The following is a 17,177-nucleotide window of genomic DNA, read 5'->3' as shown; positions in this document are numbered from 1 at the left end:
TTAATGCACAGTGCTCCCACAGTGGGTAACTAAACGAAGATTGAAAGGGGTGATATGTGTAGTAATACCATGCATTACTCGTTTCACTTGTTTTGTAATGCCAGTGTGCAAAGGCGCCAAGCGACCTGGTGTTCACTGGAGATGGCTCGTGGATGGAGTATTGGAGAGATGAGAGCGTAATTAAAGTCCGTCAGTTTGTCTTCCAGCATGATCGGAGCCGTTGACGTCATCAGCCCCCGTAAGGCATGCAGGTAACCGACCTGTCTGTAGTCATGTGATTGATCTGCTGCTCCTGACGTGCGTGGATCATTTGTGGCTTTTCTATGTAGCTCTCTGTGCTGAAAAACAGTGCTCCTTCTGTGTCTAGTAAACCAGTGATGATAGCTAAAACAGCAGTACAAGAACACGCTACACGACAAGGGAATGGTGCTGTCCGCCCTCAGGATTTGAGGATCAAATACAAGATGAGGGAAACACCCAAAGCGGGTTTGTGAAACATTGTTTTTTATCGTTCCCTACCTAAAGGTGTCAAAAGAAGAAGAAAACAAAATGGCTATGAAATGACATGCTTGGTTTGTATATAGATAGTCTGTCGTGTGAAGTGCTTGTACACGGGTGTTGCGCTGAAAGCATATCCGCGGAGCTGAAAGTGTTCACATCAGTACAGTGGCAATTGTAGGAGAAAGCGTTATCCCAAGGTTCTGTGGTCGTAGTAACTGATTGGTCGTTCTCGCGCAAGATGAAGGAATGAAGAATGCTGCGAAACTACAGCATGCATGCTGTAACACTGAGTAAAACAACAAAACAAAACAAAAACAGCAAAAAACAAATTTAAGGACAGGATTTGCAGAGCAGAGTTTTTAAAATCAAGCTCATGTGCTTTTTAAGGCCTTTATTTAGAGACCTGCATTAAACCAAATGTCCATCTAGAGCAAATTAGGGTGGGCGATATCGCCAAAACAAAAAAAAAAAAGATCATGGTTATTTCTCTCCCAAGGCAGATATTTGTCTGTTCCCTGGGTCCGTCCTTTAACGTCTGTGGGAGGAGTGTAGACACCAGACTCGTTAATTGTGTGTTTGTAAACTACTCTTTCGAGTATGGTCATGACAGTTCATGGTTCCAATCATTTTAAAAGAATATAGGGTAATAAGGTTTGTTTTCTCTGTTCTGATCAGGTTGTTTTGCCTGACTTGATGACACCGTATCTTCAGCACAGTTTTGCATTGCAGGCTTGCAATATCAATAATATTACTTTTTATGGCTCGTTAGAAATGCCACTTTTGACAGAGCTGAGCGTGGTGTTGAGTTGACCGTAGTAGTAGCAGCTTGAAGTTTTGGATGCAGATGTAAATTTTGGTTGGTTATCCAAAAACGTTTTGTAAAAATGGTAACAACCTCATTTTTATTATGGTGAGATGTAATTATTCTGAGTGTTAGAGTTTTATTAAAATTAACCATTGGCCTTCCATCGTAGCATATGTTTAGCATAATGAGAAACCACAGTTAAAACCACACATAGCACCTCAATACCATGGGTAAAAATATAACTACATTGTTTCAAGGTATTTGTATGGAAAACAGCCGTCTAAATACATTTAGTATAAATGCACAAATGCTATTAGCTTAATCACAAAAAATACTGTAATTATATTCCCCTGCTAAATTAATAATAGAATATAATTCGAAATGAACTATCGCCACATTTTCTGACACATTGCCGATCTCAGTGGTCATGCAAAATAGACCTTACTTTCTTTATGCAACATATAATTGTTAACTTTTTTGTGAAATACGACCCTGGAACAGAAAGTTCTTGACCAGGTTTGACAGGCAATGTATCTTCAATTACTTCAGACAAGTCTCTCTAACATGCGGACCCTGTGTGTGCCTCAGTGTTGTCTTTTCCACAGGCTACAGTGTGTTTGGTTGTTGGTGTGTCGCAGACGTGGACCACCGCTGACTCAGGAAACATTGGAAGGCAAAGCCCAGCGAGACGACACGTCTTCATGCGTTGATGACTTTGAAGCCTATGTTACTAATATCCAAGACACCATCACTCATACATTCTCTGTGAAACGGCCAACATCCAGTAGGAACGTCATTCTTTGGGTAGTCTGCATTGCTTTGTTCACCATTATCGCCAACATGAAAGACAAGAGGTGAAACTAGTTTCCTGAATTCTTTTACAGCTTGTCCTTTGATTTACCGCCTTCGATGGATTCACCTCACCAGGTCAAGAAACCAGACTGCTGAATCCATATCCGATATCTATCATAACTAGTCCTTATTTTTCTCTGTCAGTACCGGTGCTGTTGTGGACCCTCGTGATGTACCATGCTTTTGATGAAAACTTACAGGATTCAGGATGTGCTGGCCAGCTTTTAACATCACTCTGACAAGACGTTAATGTCTGGCATGAACGGCGCGTCTCCAATGGAAAACTGGCCTCCTTCACACAGTTTACATTGCATACAGACTCCCATAAAGGGAAGCATTCATTTCCCCCATCCAACAAAGTAGGTGAGAAGTGCAGTGCATGTCGTCTGCATAGTTTTACTGCGCTGCTCTCCCTACAGAATATAATAGGTAGTCAAGCGAATCACAGTTGTTTTTAATGCTTTAAAGGCTTGCAGTCTCTGAAGTCGCTTTAAGCGGTGCATTTCTTATTGTTTGTTGTAGCGTTTGTGTGATATAAGGGTCAGATATTGAGAAAATCACTTTAAAGTTTTAAAATGAAGTTATTAGAATGCATATACCAATCAAAAAAGTTAGTTTGATAATTACAGTAGAAATTTACCAAACTATCTTCAGGGAACATCATCTTACTAATTCCTAATGATTGTGGCATAAAAAGAAAAATCTAGAATTTGAGACATACCAGTATTTTTGGCTATTGCTACAAATAACCCCAGCGACCTTAAGACTGGTTTTGTTTCTCCAGGGGTCCACCCCCCCACCAAAAAAAACATATACTAAAATAGTTTTATTATCATTTTATTATAGTTTAATAATAATTATTTGTGTATTATTAATTCACTAATTACATTTTTGACAGTGCCAAATTGGTGCTTAACTATACCTGTATTACTCATTACATTTATTTATTTATTTATTAATTTATTTATTTTTACAAAAGTAATGCAAATGATTACTAAAATTACTAATTATTACATAAAAACCTCAGGCTTTTTTTTAGATTGTTCACATTGCAATTGTCAAATATGCTAGATTGATTGTCTGTACACTCTTAGATCAAGAAGTGTACTGTACCTAAGCCTAAAGATGGGGTGTGAATGTCTCCGGCCAAAGCATGCTTGTTTAATTTAGCTCTAATGATTTTTTATTTGTGCGTGGGCTAGCAGCTTTTCAAATGGAAACATTCTGAGCACCAGAGGAGGAAAAATACTTCAATGTGTTGCCATTACTCAAGGCTGCGAGTCTGTTTGCATTTTTCTCAAAGGACACTACATGAATCTGTTCTGCACTTTTTGATTTAAGTCTGGTTTCACTGCACAACATTACAATATACTGCACAACTGTATAAAGCCCTTAATTATTTTCTTGTCATCAGACACATGCAATATTCCCACGAAACCCATCAGTGCAGGTCATATTTTGCCGTGGTCCCATGATTTTATGAACATTAAGCTGTGGGCGGATGATCAATGAGCTTGGTTTTCTTTGAAGGGAAATCAATCCAGATGGTCATTGTCTCCTGCCTACAATATGATTCTCCTCTTACGTCTCCTTCCCGACACCGGCAAGGATGCGTTGATATTTGGCAGATATCAAACAGGAACAACAACCATGAGTCGGGCTCACATTGACCGTAAGGAACATGTTCATCTCCATGTCTAGTGTGTGTTTGGTGTGTGTGCATGCAGTAAACTTGTGGTGTCTTCTAACTGATTACGTAGAAACAGAAAAACCCTCTACAGGGGTTCCAGATTTTCAAGATTGCAATGATTTTCTAGCAGGTAATATTCAGAAAGGCATAATCAGCCCTTTTGGAGCATCAAGGTCAGCTCTTAGATGGAAGTTCCTGTTTGGTTTTTGTTGGATTATGTATATATTGTTTTTGTAATGTTTGCCCGGCAGTCAGAGCAGAGCCCGTCCTGTAAGGGCTGTGATTGTGTTCTCAGCCTCCAGCAGAAGCACTTAATTCTTACAATAAGGACAACCAGAGGTGAAATTCAGAGATCCGCCTTTGGATAACGAAACCAGGTGAAGAAGAAAGTTTTCCACGGCAGTTTCCACAAGTTAGGAATGGTTTTCTACTTGGTTATTTAACATTGATCTTAAAAAGAAAGGTTCCAAAATAGTGTTTTCACTGTGATGCCATAGAAACACCACTTTATTCTTGACCTTTCCTTATCTCGTCTTGTGAATATTTGAATTGTCTGATTGATTTGAACTTAGGAGCATTCTTTTATTAATTATTAAATAACTCTTGGCTGGATAAATTCAAAATACGTTTCCAATTGATGACACGGTTTTAGTTCTTGGAGATCAAATAAAGATTTGCCACTGTTGAATTTTGCCTTTGGCTTTAAATTGAGGATTTTAAACAACACGGGTCATATGGTGCACTCAACACCCACCAGGCAATCAGTCTAGCGTCAGGTTTGTGACAGAGCAGCTCCCCACTCCTTCATGGTGATGTGGTTCATGAGAGTTGGGCAACATCAATTGATCTATTGACATGGTGTAAACGAGGACAGTAATGCATGTTTATTTTATATATAAAGGTTTTGCGTTCCCAGAGGTTTGTTCTAAAGCCCAGTGCACGCGCAGATTCTCTTTTAAAGCTAAACATGTTCAGCATTTGTCATGTTGTTTTCCCAATGACCCGAGGCATAGTTGAATTGCTGATGCAAAAAACGCATGACCAACCAGGAGACTGTAATTTATACTGGCTGGGATTTGCAGTTTGAGTTTAGTTTTGGTCTATTAAGGTGCATGCTGGCAAAGCAGATTTCAAGATGTGCTAAGTTTTACAACCAACCCATGAATAGAGTTTCCCTGTATGTGTGGGAAATTTGAAAGCACACTTGAGCAAGTGGGGTGGAATCTCAAAGATACCACGGTAAAAGTCAAGAAAAATAATTATGATGCTTAAATTAAATGAAGCCTGTTGATGCATACTGAAGCTTTATTGCACCCCAATGATCCTTACTGTAATCATGGGCCGTTGAAACAACACTTGACAAGAGCCACCCCACTTTTTAAGAGCAATGTCCTATATATGGAAGTACATATGGACCCACGCACTTTAAGCGCCTCTAATCATAGTTGTTAAAACTTTCAGAGCGCCATCAGTCAAATCCTTCCCACTCGAGGAATGCACTAAACACAACTACAAGGGGGGTCCTCCCGTGCATTTTAAGACCAGCCGTGATTTCAGTACGCTGCTGCTATCCTCAACATCCATTAGATCGCGCTTGGTGCTCTTGTCACTCCAAAAAGGGACCACAATAAATAAAAAAAATACACAACTACACATTTCCGGTTTTTTAGGTACTTTAAGGTGCTGCCACTGGGCATTAGCCCCACCCACCCCACACATAACCCCCGACACATCAAAGCATAAATTCCGCTCAGGTGGGTCTGGATGTGGCTCACATAGCTACTGTCACTAAACCAAACTGCTATTTAACTGAATGTTCATCAGTTGTTTGCCTGTGTAGATTTGAAAGGCCGGCATCATATAGGTCTTTTGTTGCAGCAGGAATGAGCCAGGTACACTTACACTATGTTGGAGCCACCCACTTGTGTGTTGGCAGGACCTGTAAGCCTAAAAATGATGATAAAGAATGTTGGGGTAAAAATTGTTAAAAGCAGCGGTGGAGACAATCAGTGCATATAGGGGATCCGTGCACTGGTTAACCGAGAAAGCGATATTGTAGTCAGTTTATACAGGTAACAAAAAAAATTATGATTACACACAGGAAGCCACAACAGCAGCGGGGCACCACACACAAAGGGGGGCAACACAAACAAAACACCACACACGACACCGACACCACACACACACACACACACACAAAAAAACAACAACTTATTTGTAATTGATGTGGTATGTAGAAAAAACTGTGTGTCAGTGGAATTCCACTATTGACAATCATTTACAGACACTTTCAAGTATAACAATGGAAGGTTTGCATGCCAGAGAATCTGGATTGTGACGGCGGGGGCCCCATTGGGGGGCCAGGGGTCCAAATAAAGAAAAAGTGGTTGGCCACGCGGTGCCATTTTGTTGTGCAGGAACCGACTGCAAGCCATGGGGAACATGACACGAGAACAAAACAAACATGGGACTATACAACATACAAGGGGTTGGGAAGTATGACATAGACACGGCCGGGGGGTTGGGTTGCAGAGGGGGCGAAACTGGGACTAAGGAAATCGTGTGGGGGGACAAGACAATCATGCTTTGCGAGATCAGAAGTTGAAAGAAAGTGAAAAGAACTTTTCTCTTGTCTTCCCTCTTCAGGTCTTGTTTGTGCTTACTAAGGCAAGCATCGCACAAGGACAATTTGCTCCATATTTTGGTGTTAGGAAGTATTGAAAAACCAGACCCTAACAATAAATATTAAAACAAGGGAGACACTGTTTACCGCATCATGCGCCAGTTGTAACTACAGGAGCTATTGAATGTATTAGCTTCGATGAGGGTTATGTTGGTTTATTTCTTGTCTAAATAACTGGACGTATCGACAATCATTAAAATGAACAAAAAACTCCCACAGAACTGGAGGAACAATGAGGACCGGAAATCAGAGGACTGCGGGTTTGATTTGGGTCGCAGTAAGAAATACTTTAGCAACCACAGAAGCAAACACCCTAGCATCAACGGTTGGTGGAGAGTTTTGGCATGGGGAAAGCTTATTGAGTGAAGCTCATGAAATATGTCAGGATCACACGGCAAAGGCAATAAAAATCATATTGCTGTAAAGGAAACAAAGAGTATTGGCTTTAAATGTCATTGGCACAGAATCATGCCACTGCCAGTGGCGGATGACCACAAGGGCCCTGACGGCAGGGGTAGTTTGATCATTTTTTTTGGAGTAGTAGTTAATGAATAACATGACAAGCCATTAGATTGGAAGGAAGATGCGAAGAAAAGGAGAAAAAAAGGGAAAAAAAAAAAAATAAAACAAAATGTGTACACTGTGGCCATGATTATGGGGAACGAGAGAGACTAGGGAAAGACATCAGCTGAGTAAGTGGGATTCTGTGGGCAGCCACCACAAGAACACACAGAACACTGGCCTTTCTTTGTGTCATTTCCTTTACTTTCGGTATAAAATCCCAGAGAGGATGACATTGAGTAGCGAAAAAATCAAGCCCGGTAATAAAAGCTTTCCAAGTTAGATTTGAAGTAGGTCAGGTTCATGTGAATGCGTTTGGGGGAAGCACTGTTCACAAGAAGCTTGAGTGAGGCAAGACGCATAATTACTTGTAGGTTTGAAACTTGGGGGGGGCCGAATTGCCCACGTGATCTAAGGGTCCCCCCAGAGTTTCCTTGTGCAAATTTGCCGTTAGTGTTGATTAAGGTTTAAGGCGCTGTAACATTCAAAACCAGTCATTTCAATAGGTCCTGAATAACCAGGAGTTTGTGCAGGGGAGGGTGAAAACGTTCCCCCATAGATGCTGCTTGTGTTCAAGTTGGTCTCGCAAAATCACTGCCATTGACCAGAGTTAAACTGGTTTTGTTTCATGAAAATATTATGATTACTTGCTTTTGAAATTTATTATTGTGAACACTTATTATGCCTCATTGCTATTATATATGTATTTTAAGTCATTTAAAATTCTATTGTTGCGTAGGTCTATTTTTATTACCACAAAAATTCCCATTACCTGCATGTGGTCAGGGACCCATCAGAACAATCAAATCTATTTAACAACTGGCTACATTAGTGCCTGTCTGAAATTCTTTAGTAGGGGCACAAAGATTTCAGAAGAGGCAGGAGAGATATACAGGAAGCAGAGAGCAGGAGGAAAGTATAGAGACATAGATAAATATAGGTGGATATATATATATAGATACCTCTGTGAAAAAGTTTTTGCCCCCTATTTTTTGGCTATTGCTACAAACATACCCCAGCTACCTGAGTTTTGCAGCCTCCAGGGTCACAAATGTGAATGAACTCATTGAATTCATAGATGGCCAGCCAGCCGCAGCAAACCATGAAATGGAGGCCGACAGATATAATGATGGCCTAAACATTACAGAGGGGGAAGCACTTAGAGCAGAAAGCCGGTAAAATGAAACCACATGCCAGGTATATCTGCCATTACGGAAGCTGGTAGAATTGAGGATTCGAGGGAGTGTGAATGCACAGTGCCATACAACTGAAATCGCATTCCAAAACACTTTGGCTTTTTTGGCCATTCTGGAAAGTCTGAGTTGCGGACACACACCTTATTCATCACAAAAATGTCTCCGCATGAAAAAGGGAAGCTTCTGAATGAGTTGGTCTGTCACATTTCCTCAGCTTTCTCCATGAGCTTTGAACTACTTATGGTTAAGCTTCTAAAACTTTCCATCTAAAGCCAGAACTTCAGACCCCTTCTCCTTGTGGGAAGCCAAAAGCCGGTTGCCAAAGATGTTGACGGTATTGTGGCAAGAAATATGACCTTGCCTTTGGAGTGCTGATCTACAAAGTATGAATATCAGATGTATGAGCTGGTCCAGACTTTTTGACTGAAAAAAGCAACTGCTCAAGTCAGGGGAATGAGCACATTAGACGGTCAGCCGCAGAATGACATAATAGCAACATGTGGTGACGCTACATAAAGAAAACGTTGTATTCCCTCTAGAAAAAAAAGGATGGAAAAAGCATTTTGGTGGTTGCTTCCGAGTCTCATGGTGAATGCAATGGGGCAATTACAGTCGGTAAACCAGTTAATATTATCTGCTGACATGAAGATTTGTATTTGTGTTTGGCGACTGGCATGTCTTTACATAATTAACTAATTAAACTCATTATAGTTGGACAGAAACTGTTATTGGAAGAACTGAGAGCGTAACTCTAAACATAGTTTACAGGCCGTAGGGTTGATGTTCTCAGGGATCATGGGAAAGGTTTCCGAAAGGATGGTTTTTGCAAATTTTTGTCAGTCGGGCAGTTTTGTGAATCCTTTTCATGAAGATTTAGGAAGCAAGTCAAGATGCCCAGAGTGCTGAGTAATAATTAACTGATGCTTGGATTGCACCGCTGAGGTATTCACACTAATGCTGTTTTATTTTTGCAGCTTCACATTTCTGTTTCACCGAAAAATGTCAAACTCAACATTGACTGCCAAGAGGTGGCTGAGAAAGAGATCAAAGAGGCCAAAAACATATCCACAGATGGCTATGAAGTCCTCGGAAAAATGGCAACGTCTGGCGGTTCAAGGAAGCAGTCAGCCACAGTAAGTACAGATTGCTCTTTCCCTTCAGTACACCAAAAGATCTAAACACACACTAAATGATTAATCCAAGGAATCTACCCTGCTGTTCCCGTTGTCCCCTCATACTCAATCAAGTGCAGGTCCTCCCACCCATCCAAGCCTGAACGGATTCGATTCTGTCTGTATTGCTTTTCAACACACTGTTGGGTACATGTGGGGATGTTTTTTTTATTTTCGAGTCCCGGGGCTCAATGCAAGCCATCTGTAACATCCGTCTGTGTTCCATTTTTCTCTCTCAGTTCCAGCTCCAGATGTTTGATATTGTCTGCAGTTTGGGCTGGACAAGTCGAGACAAATGTTGTGATATTCCAGCAATGGTAAGTAGGGATTGTATATAGATTGTCATCTTAGGGGTGGGTTTTCTGACTCTTTTGAGGTTTCGTCTACTGTTTGGTCAGTACGTTGGAAGCTTTTAGTGAAAGCACACTTAACCCCTGCTAAGAAAACACTGAGTTTTAGCCTAAAAAGAACGGAAGGACATTTAAATGCTGCCTGCTTTATAACCGAAGTCACGGCGACGTCTTCTTTCCCTGATGTCTTAGGGGAGTCCCTCAGGGCTGAGTCTCCAGTCTTGAAATCAGGGAAACACCGAAAGGCAAGCTCAGTTCAAGGTTCTCATCTTCCTCACCATAACGATCACATGCCTGATTCTGTTGAAGTGATCGGAAAATAACACACACTCAGCAACAGACTATGGATTAAGATATATGAAAATATAAATGAAATACAAATAAAACAGTGTAATTTAGGCATGACTTTAAACACCTCGCAACATGTACACAAAAAATGACTGTTTAAATGAACATTATGGTACAAGGGAAGACGATGCAAAAGTCAAAAGTCATGTTCCCTGACATTCACCCCAATGAAATTTGACCTTTACATTAACGATAATAGGGTAAATATGGAAAGAATACTGACTAGAATCAAAATATTTATATACAGTTTAGACATTTCTAGTATTTCACAGGAACATTAACCCTCACGACAAACGCCGTTCCAAACTTACAGTCTTCCTTACACGTGGATTTTGTTTTTCCTTTACATTGTCTTCACAGGAATTAAGAGCTTAGCCAAAAACCCGTTCATTAGATGGAGTGTCGTGCGCATACTTCTTAGGCACTGAACATAGCTGAATAGGCAGGTAGCTTACACCACTGTGTTCCTCCTGTGGCCCAGTGGCAGCATTTATTGCTTTTATCTTTATTGAAACTGTTACTTTGATACCTGTAAAAAATCTGTAAAAAAAAATAAATCAAAACTAGGCAAACTGTGTTGATACTTCGAATCCACTAAACACACATGACACTGCAATAATGCAATAAAAAACCATTAATGTTAACAACATAATATGAAAACTAAAACCCAGAAAAACGGCCTAAAATGAAAAGTTGTGTTTCACTGAAAAACAGCAACAACTACGACCTGGGGACGTTAAATTTTGCATGTCCCCATTAGATCCCATGTGTACAGTGTTCAACCGTAGTACATAAGTACAACTAATTAACAATGTTTTACCTTTGAAATGACATCATACCTGCCAGCTGTCTGTATTATTGCGCGGGCTTGCTCCTGTTGTTCTCTTTTTTTAAATCTGTTGAGGGTCCGTTTAACATTTTCAGGAGGGTTGATTTGTAGCGGTCCATACACTCTGTAGAGAGACAGCAAGACCAATATTGGTCCCAGAAGCTCTTGGCGCACTCACGAATCGTCTGGAGCGGGGAGAGGCGGAGGAAAGCCTGCACCACAGCATAATGCTGGTCCTCCAGGCCCCTGCGGGCCCTCCTGGCCTAACGTCATGGTCAACACAGTTGAACTCCCATGACATTTCCGCAGTCTCTGAAGTCCATCTGTGCTACCCGCTGCAAATCTCGCTTCTCCACGATGAGGAAGAAAGGTCCAAGTTCCAGGGACGGTGGGATTATCTTCCCCAAGCCCCAGTTGCGGTAATTTCAGTCCTGCCTCTTTTACATTAAGCACAGGACTATTTATTATGGGGGCTTCTTCTCTCCACACCACTATTATGCATGGATTGAACATCTGGGGTTTAGGCGTGGGTTAACAGCCAACGCGTGAGCTAGATGACTAGTGACTTACTCGTGGACATTAGGGAATACGCGTTAAAGGTTCAGGAAACAGAAGTTGAAGACTTAGGTGTGACCTTAAAAAAAACATCACTCTCTTTAAAAAGCGCGTTTGGACAGTTTGTCTTATAAAATAGAGAATCCTCTGAAATTCTTTTCTCTCTTCTTTGTGTTTACAGGGCCAAGCCCCTGGTACAAAAGGCCCACGAGGTGGAGAAGAGGAGACTCCTGGCCCCAGGTAAGCTGATCATCCTCCATCCATCTCAGTTTTCATAACGACCTGCTGAAAAATGTCAATTGGTCAGATAGTGAATTTGAAAACAGGTTCCTCCATCGATACCATCAAAAAAAACAAGTTCTTCAGCACTTCTTCCTGGAGTGCTGACACTGGGTAATTTAACCAGGATTTAATTCAACCTGTTCAATTTTGCAATTGCAGGGTTCATATTGGGCCCAAGTGGGGAATCAGGGTCAACCCGGACAAAATGGTACCACCAGGCCCACAGGGCCCTAATGGGATCTGTCCTATTCGTCTGTGAACCAGTAGTAAAGCACAGCACGGACTTAGTAGAGGGGACCGAATTAGTAAAGATTAAAGTACCTTTCTTCAAGCCTGAAACAGGGTTTGAAAATAGTGGTTGGTATTGTTCACTAAAACTCAAACTATTACAAATGTTTTTAGTTTAATGAAATTTAGCTGAAATATGAATAAAATAAAATAAAAATAAAAGAAAATAAATGTAAAATGTTAGATTAAACTTAAAATGAAAAACCTTGACCGGAAATTGCCGCTTTGGCAACTAACTGAATAAAATAAGTTTAAGTAACTAGAATTTACTAGAATGTATTCTAAATCTAGAAAAGAGTAGATATAATATAATATATATATATATAGTGGAGTATATATATATATATATATATATATTATAGATATGCATAGACTAAACAACTAAAAAATTGTACAATGTAAACAGTTAACCTAAAATGAAAACTAAAAGTAGAAGAAAAATAAAAGCTAATATCAATCAAATAAATATTAAGAAATGATATTTAATTATATAAACTTTATAATGAAATAAACTATTTGAAAATCAGGCGATGCTTTACCTTTAAGAAATTTTTTGCTCTATCTCAGGAGGTTAAACATAAATAATTGATTTTTTGCCAACTGAAAATGCAACAATGTTCTACAAAGACTACGCCATGGTTTTTATAGACTGATTTGTTGAATGTCGATGAACACATTTCAGGGGAGGTATCAGGAATCCATGTGCTATTTTTATGTTATGTTGTATTTTCTCTCATTTTTATGACTTGTCAAACAATTTATAAGGACACCAATGCCTTCTGGTTTGACTTTCTTGTGGGGCGGTAAAATCTTAAATCCTGTCCTGGCTATCAGTACTTGCATAGTTTTGTTGTTGTATAATGACTAAAAGAACTCGGAACCCATTTATTTAAACTAGCCAGCACTTACTCGCCCCCTCGCTCCCTTCAGCCACTATTGTGGCTGAGATGTAAAATTCCGTTGCAATGTCATGTAACAGAGGAATGAGTGTGAAAGCTTGCTTCTCTTTCTTTTCCGTTTTCAGGGCGGCCTGTACTAAAGGGAGACCCCGGTGACCCAGGTTCTTACCTGGACAGCGTTAAGTTGGGCTCTTTTGTTTGAGCTTGTTGTTTTAAGTGCTTGTGGTTGTATTGGATCCTGGAAAGATTGTGCAAGTGTGGGATTCAGACAACCATTTTACCTGTGTATTGTATCAGATAAATGGCCTTTTATGATTACATTCATAGCTTAAATAACAATCCAGGCAAACACAACCCACATCCTCATAAGCAGAACAGACTTTACAGTGGGGTAACAAAACAGAAGCGGAATGATTGCTAAACACCTTCATCATGACGTCATTTTATTTTGGCTGTCCAAAAGAAAAACCACAGATCAGAAACACAGATTTCTGTACTTGATTTCTGTTACAGGATGAAGGCACTTTTTTACTTTTCAAGAAGTTTATTTTGTACACGTATTCATATAGTTTAGAAAAACCTTCCTTCTCTTCCATGGAAAGGGTTGAATTTAGTCATATCCCTGACAATATTTGAAAATTTGCTCAGATTTGATCCATAAATAACGCAATTGTTGTTTGATACCGAACACTTGTAATGAATGACAGTACTGTAAAAGTATTTTTTCCTTTCTTTCGCAAGGGCTCGATGGGTGCTCCAGGTCCGTTTGGCCCTGTTGGACCCTTCTGGAGTCAAGGGTATATTGAAGTTTTGAGTCATAGTGCAACGACCCGCGCCCAGTGTCACGGAACCTCGATTTTGAAAGTGAGATGTTTTCCAGTTTTTAGCATTAGTCAGCTGAACATCTGAACTCGCTTGTCTCTTCATAGGTGTCGGAGCAGCACTGAGGCAGAAAACAAGCGTGGATATATCTATGTGAGGCCGGCGACGGCAAGGGGCATGCCTAGACGTTTCGCCAAAGGAGACGTGAATCGGGGCGAATGCTATTAGTGGTGCATGCCTGGACAGTTTCATGATGGCATAGTTTTGGTCAGTGTGTCCACCAGGAAATGAAGTCCCTCCAGGATCCAAGAGGATCCATCGGGAACCAATGGCTATAGAACTGCGCGGGCATATGAATATCTGATGAGTAGCAGACTGTCATTGATCAGGGGACTAAAAAAACAATTGGTGCAATACAATGCGCGCGGTGCAGGCATCACAGGTTTATGACTGTCTGCGTGTACTCGTAAATCATACGCAGGCTCCCAGTGGTAAGAGGGTTCTTTCACAAATACAGTGACTTCAAGGACTTAATGAATTATATTGGATATACAAGATATATAGACACCACACACAACACAAATTAATAATATAATTTTGTAATATAATGCAAAGACATTTTACACTGTTTTATTATGGCTTAACTGTCTTACCGACTTTTTGAGGCACCACTTTAATTTCAAAGAAACATAGTTTGTAAGTAAGAACAGTAACATTGTGCATACAATACAACAACCAAACCCAAACATTAACCGTATAATAATTATACTATAACAGCAGGCATCCTTAATATTAAATGTAAAGCATTTTTGGAGCCACTGGAATTGACATTTTAAGAGTTATTATTACCCAGTAGAATTTAAATGTGTGTATGGTTTTTACCACAACTATGCAAGCTGTCATGTCTAATAAGACATGTGCTGTTCGTAAGCCTATTATAGTTTACTAATCCTAAAACAAGAAACATGTCACTTAAAGTAAATGTTGACATAAAAATACGTTCGTTTTCCAAAGGAAAATGTGTTGTTTTCATTTAGTTTAGCTTGATGTACTAAAATAACTAAAACTAAAATAAAAAAGACATATATAAACAAAAATTAATAAATAATGAGAATGACAAAATGCACCCACATTACTAAAACTTTAAAATAAAATAAAATTAAACAACAACTAGAAAAATATAAAAAATAAAAACATAATTTTTCATACTATGAATAAAAAACTATAATGAGTATCTCAGTGATACTAAAATAACACTGCTGTTTATGATTTCAAAGTGACCTGTGCTGAGCTGGTTCTCTAGTGTTAGTGATTGTGAATGAGCTGGTATTGTGAGTTCAGGGCTATTTTGTCAGTAACTGAATGGTAATTATAATTTATATGAGTAATTCTTAATGAGATGAATATTTTTAGGGACCACCAGGATCACCTGGAATGCCAGGACTTACAGGAAAACCAGGAAAGCCTGGAGACACTGGCCTCCCGGATGTACATTTGGCTCATTCTAAATATAATAGACTTGTTCTTAGACATTTATATAAATTAATAACATGTAAAAATTCGATAGCAACCTCTTATGTGCCATTCAACCTACCAAACCTATGGTCAATAGCTATAGGTGATCGTGATTGGAGTGATTTCTGACTCATCTTTTTACTCATCTGTCAATCCAGGGGCTCTGTTGGCATGAAAGGAGAGACGGGGGAAAGGGTATGTGCCACGTACATACACATTTGCATTTTTAAAGTATTGATGCAATGTACAACCCTAGGAAATGCTTAAAATAAATACTTTAGCAACCCACCCTGCATATGTACCTAGTAACCATGAAGAACACTCTTGCAACTGCACTGCAGCAACTCCTAATAAAATCCTAGCAACCAACCAAGCAATGCTTTTGCTTGAGCAAGAACAGTCTGAATTATTCTGTTTTCTGTTTTCCAGGGAGACACTGCGTCACAGAATATGATGCGCTCTGTAGCAAGACAAGTCTGTGAACAATTAGTCAACAGTAAGGCACTCAAAATAATAACAAAAAATAACTAAATATTCCAGCCACCGCTGCATCAAGTTTTGTGTTCATGTTACGCAAATGTCATTTGCTTGTAGGACAAATGAGCAGAATCGATATGATGCTGAACCAGATCCCCAGTAACTACAGGAGTAATAGTCCTGGTCCTTCTGGACCTCCAGGCCCACCTGGCAACCAGGGACCCCATGGAGAGCAAGGTCAGCCCCGGACCCAACGGGTTCCCAGGAAATCCAGGTTTGCCTGGGCTCCCAGGAGAAAGAGGTATGCAGTTACCTCACATGGGAAGAAGTCTTGTTAAAAGATGGCAAAATAAGGCATCTTTATGTATCATAGTCATAGAGATTTGAGGGTGGGCTCAAAACACCTTGAATGTATTTGTGTATTTTCTTGGTTTATTTTAAAAAAGGGGGTTTCACAACTAAGATTTGCCTCAAAAACGACTGAAACAAATGTTTGATGCACATGATTGTAATAGAATTAATTTTACCCTAAAATCAGTCCTTATGTATATACTTACCGTTTGACGTTACTGCCAATCAGACACATATGGTTTGCATTTTTTTTAATGCATTTACCCTTAACATCTTAGGATCACCAGGAGAGAAGGGTGAAAGAGGAAGTCCAGGCATTGGCACTCGTGGAGAGAGAGGATTACCTGGACTCCTGGTATGTCTTTGTGCAACCGAACGCTCCACCATCAGCCTAACCGGTCCATTTCACTGCTAATTATAGCCAGAGTTTGTACACACACTTGCCTTTCCAAGGCTTCCAGACACAGACTATCCAAAACCCTCCGGATTAATGGAACCAATTCAAATTATTCGTTAACTTGTATTTTAACAACTGTGATTTCTACGTTGTTATTCCATATCACCAATGTTTCTCCTCTGGGACTGTTTAGGCATGATAGATGACCATTAGCGCAAATTGATGATCATTAAGACATGAATGGCCTGTTACACAACTGCTACCATTAGTTTTTCCAAATGATCAGGAAACCACTTAACCCACCTGGATTGTTTGGATAGGTTGGCTCAAATGAGTGCTAAACTCATCAAACCCATGTTGTGACAGCTGGGAAGAGGTAATAAAGATTGCTATCAAATAGCACCCCTAGGTTCTTAACTGATGACGAGGAATTAACACTAGAGCAGCCATCAAGTGTTAGACAGTGTTTTAGGTTATTACATGCAGAGGTTTTTGGTCCACAATAATAACACTTTCTGTTTTTTTCAGAATTTAGCAGTAGGAAATGACTAGTCATCCAATTTTTTATTTAATTTAATTTAATTTATTATTATTTTTTATTTAT

General features: G+C 39.7%; 1 pseudogene; it reads left to right on the top strand.

Annotated features, from left to right (window-relative positions):
* LOC122148248 overlaps nucleotides 1–17,177 on the top strand; it is a 100,331-nt pseudogene that overhangs the window by 47,999 nt on the left and 35,155 nt on the right.

The sequence above is a fragment of the Cyprinus carpio genome, chromosome A17 (assembly GCF_018340385.1).
Source record: "Cyprinus carpio isolate SPL01 chromosome A17, ASM1834038v1, whole genome shotgun sequence".
NCBI lineage: Eukaryota > Metazoa > Chordata > Actinopteri > Cypriniformes > Cyprinidae > Cyprinus > Cyprinus carpio.
The sequence above is the reverse complement of the archived record's forward strand: the minus strand, read 5'-3'. Positions and strand labels throughout refer to the sequence as shown.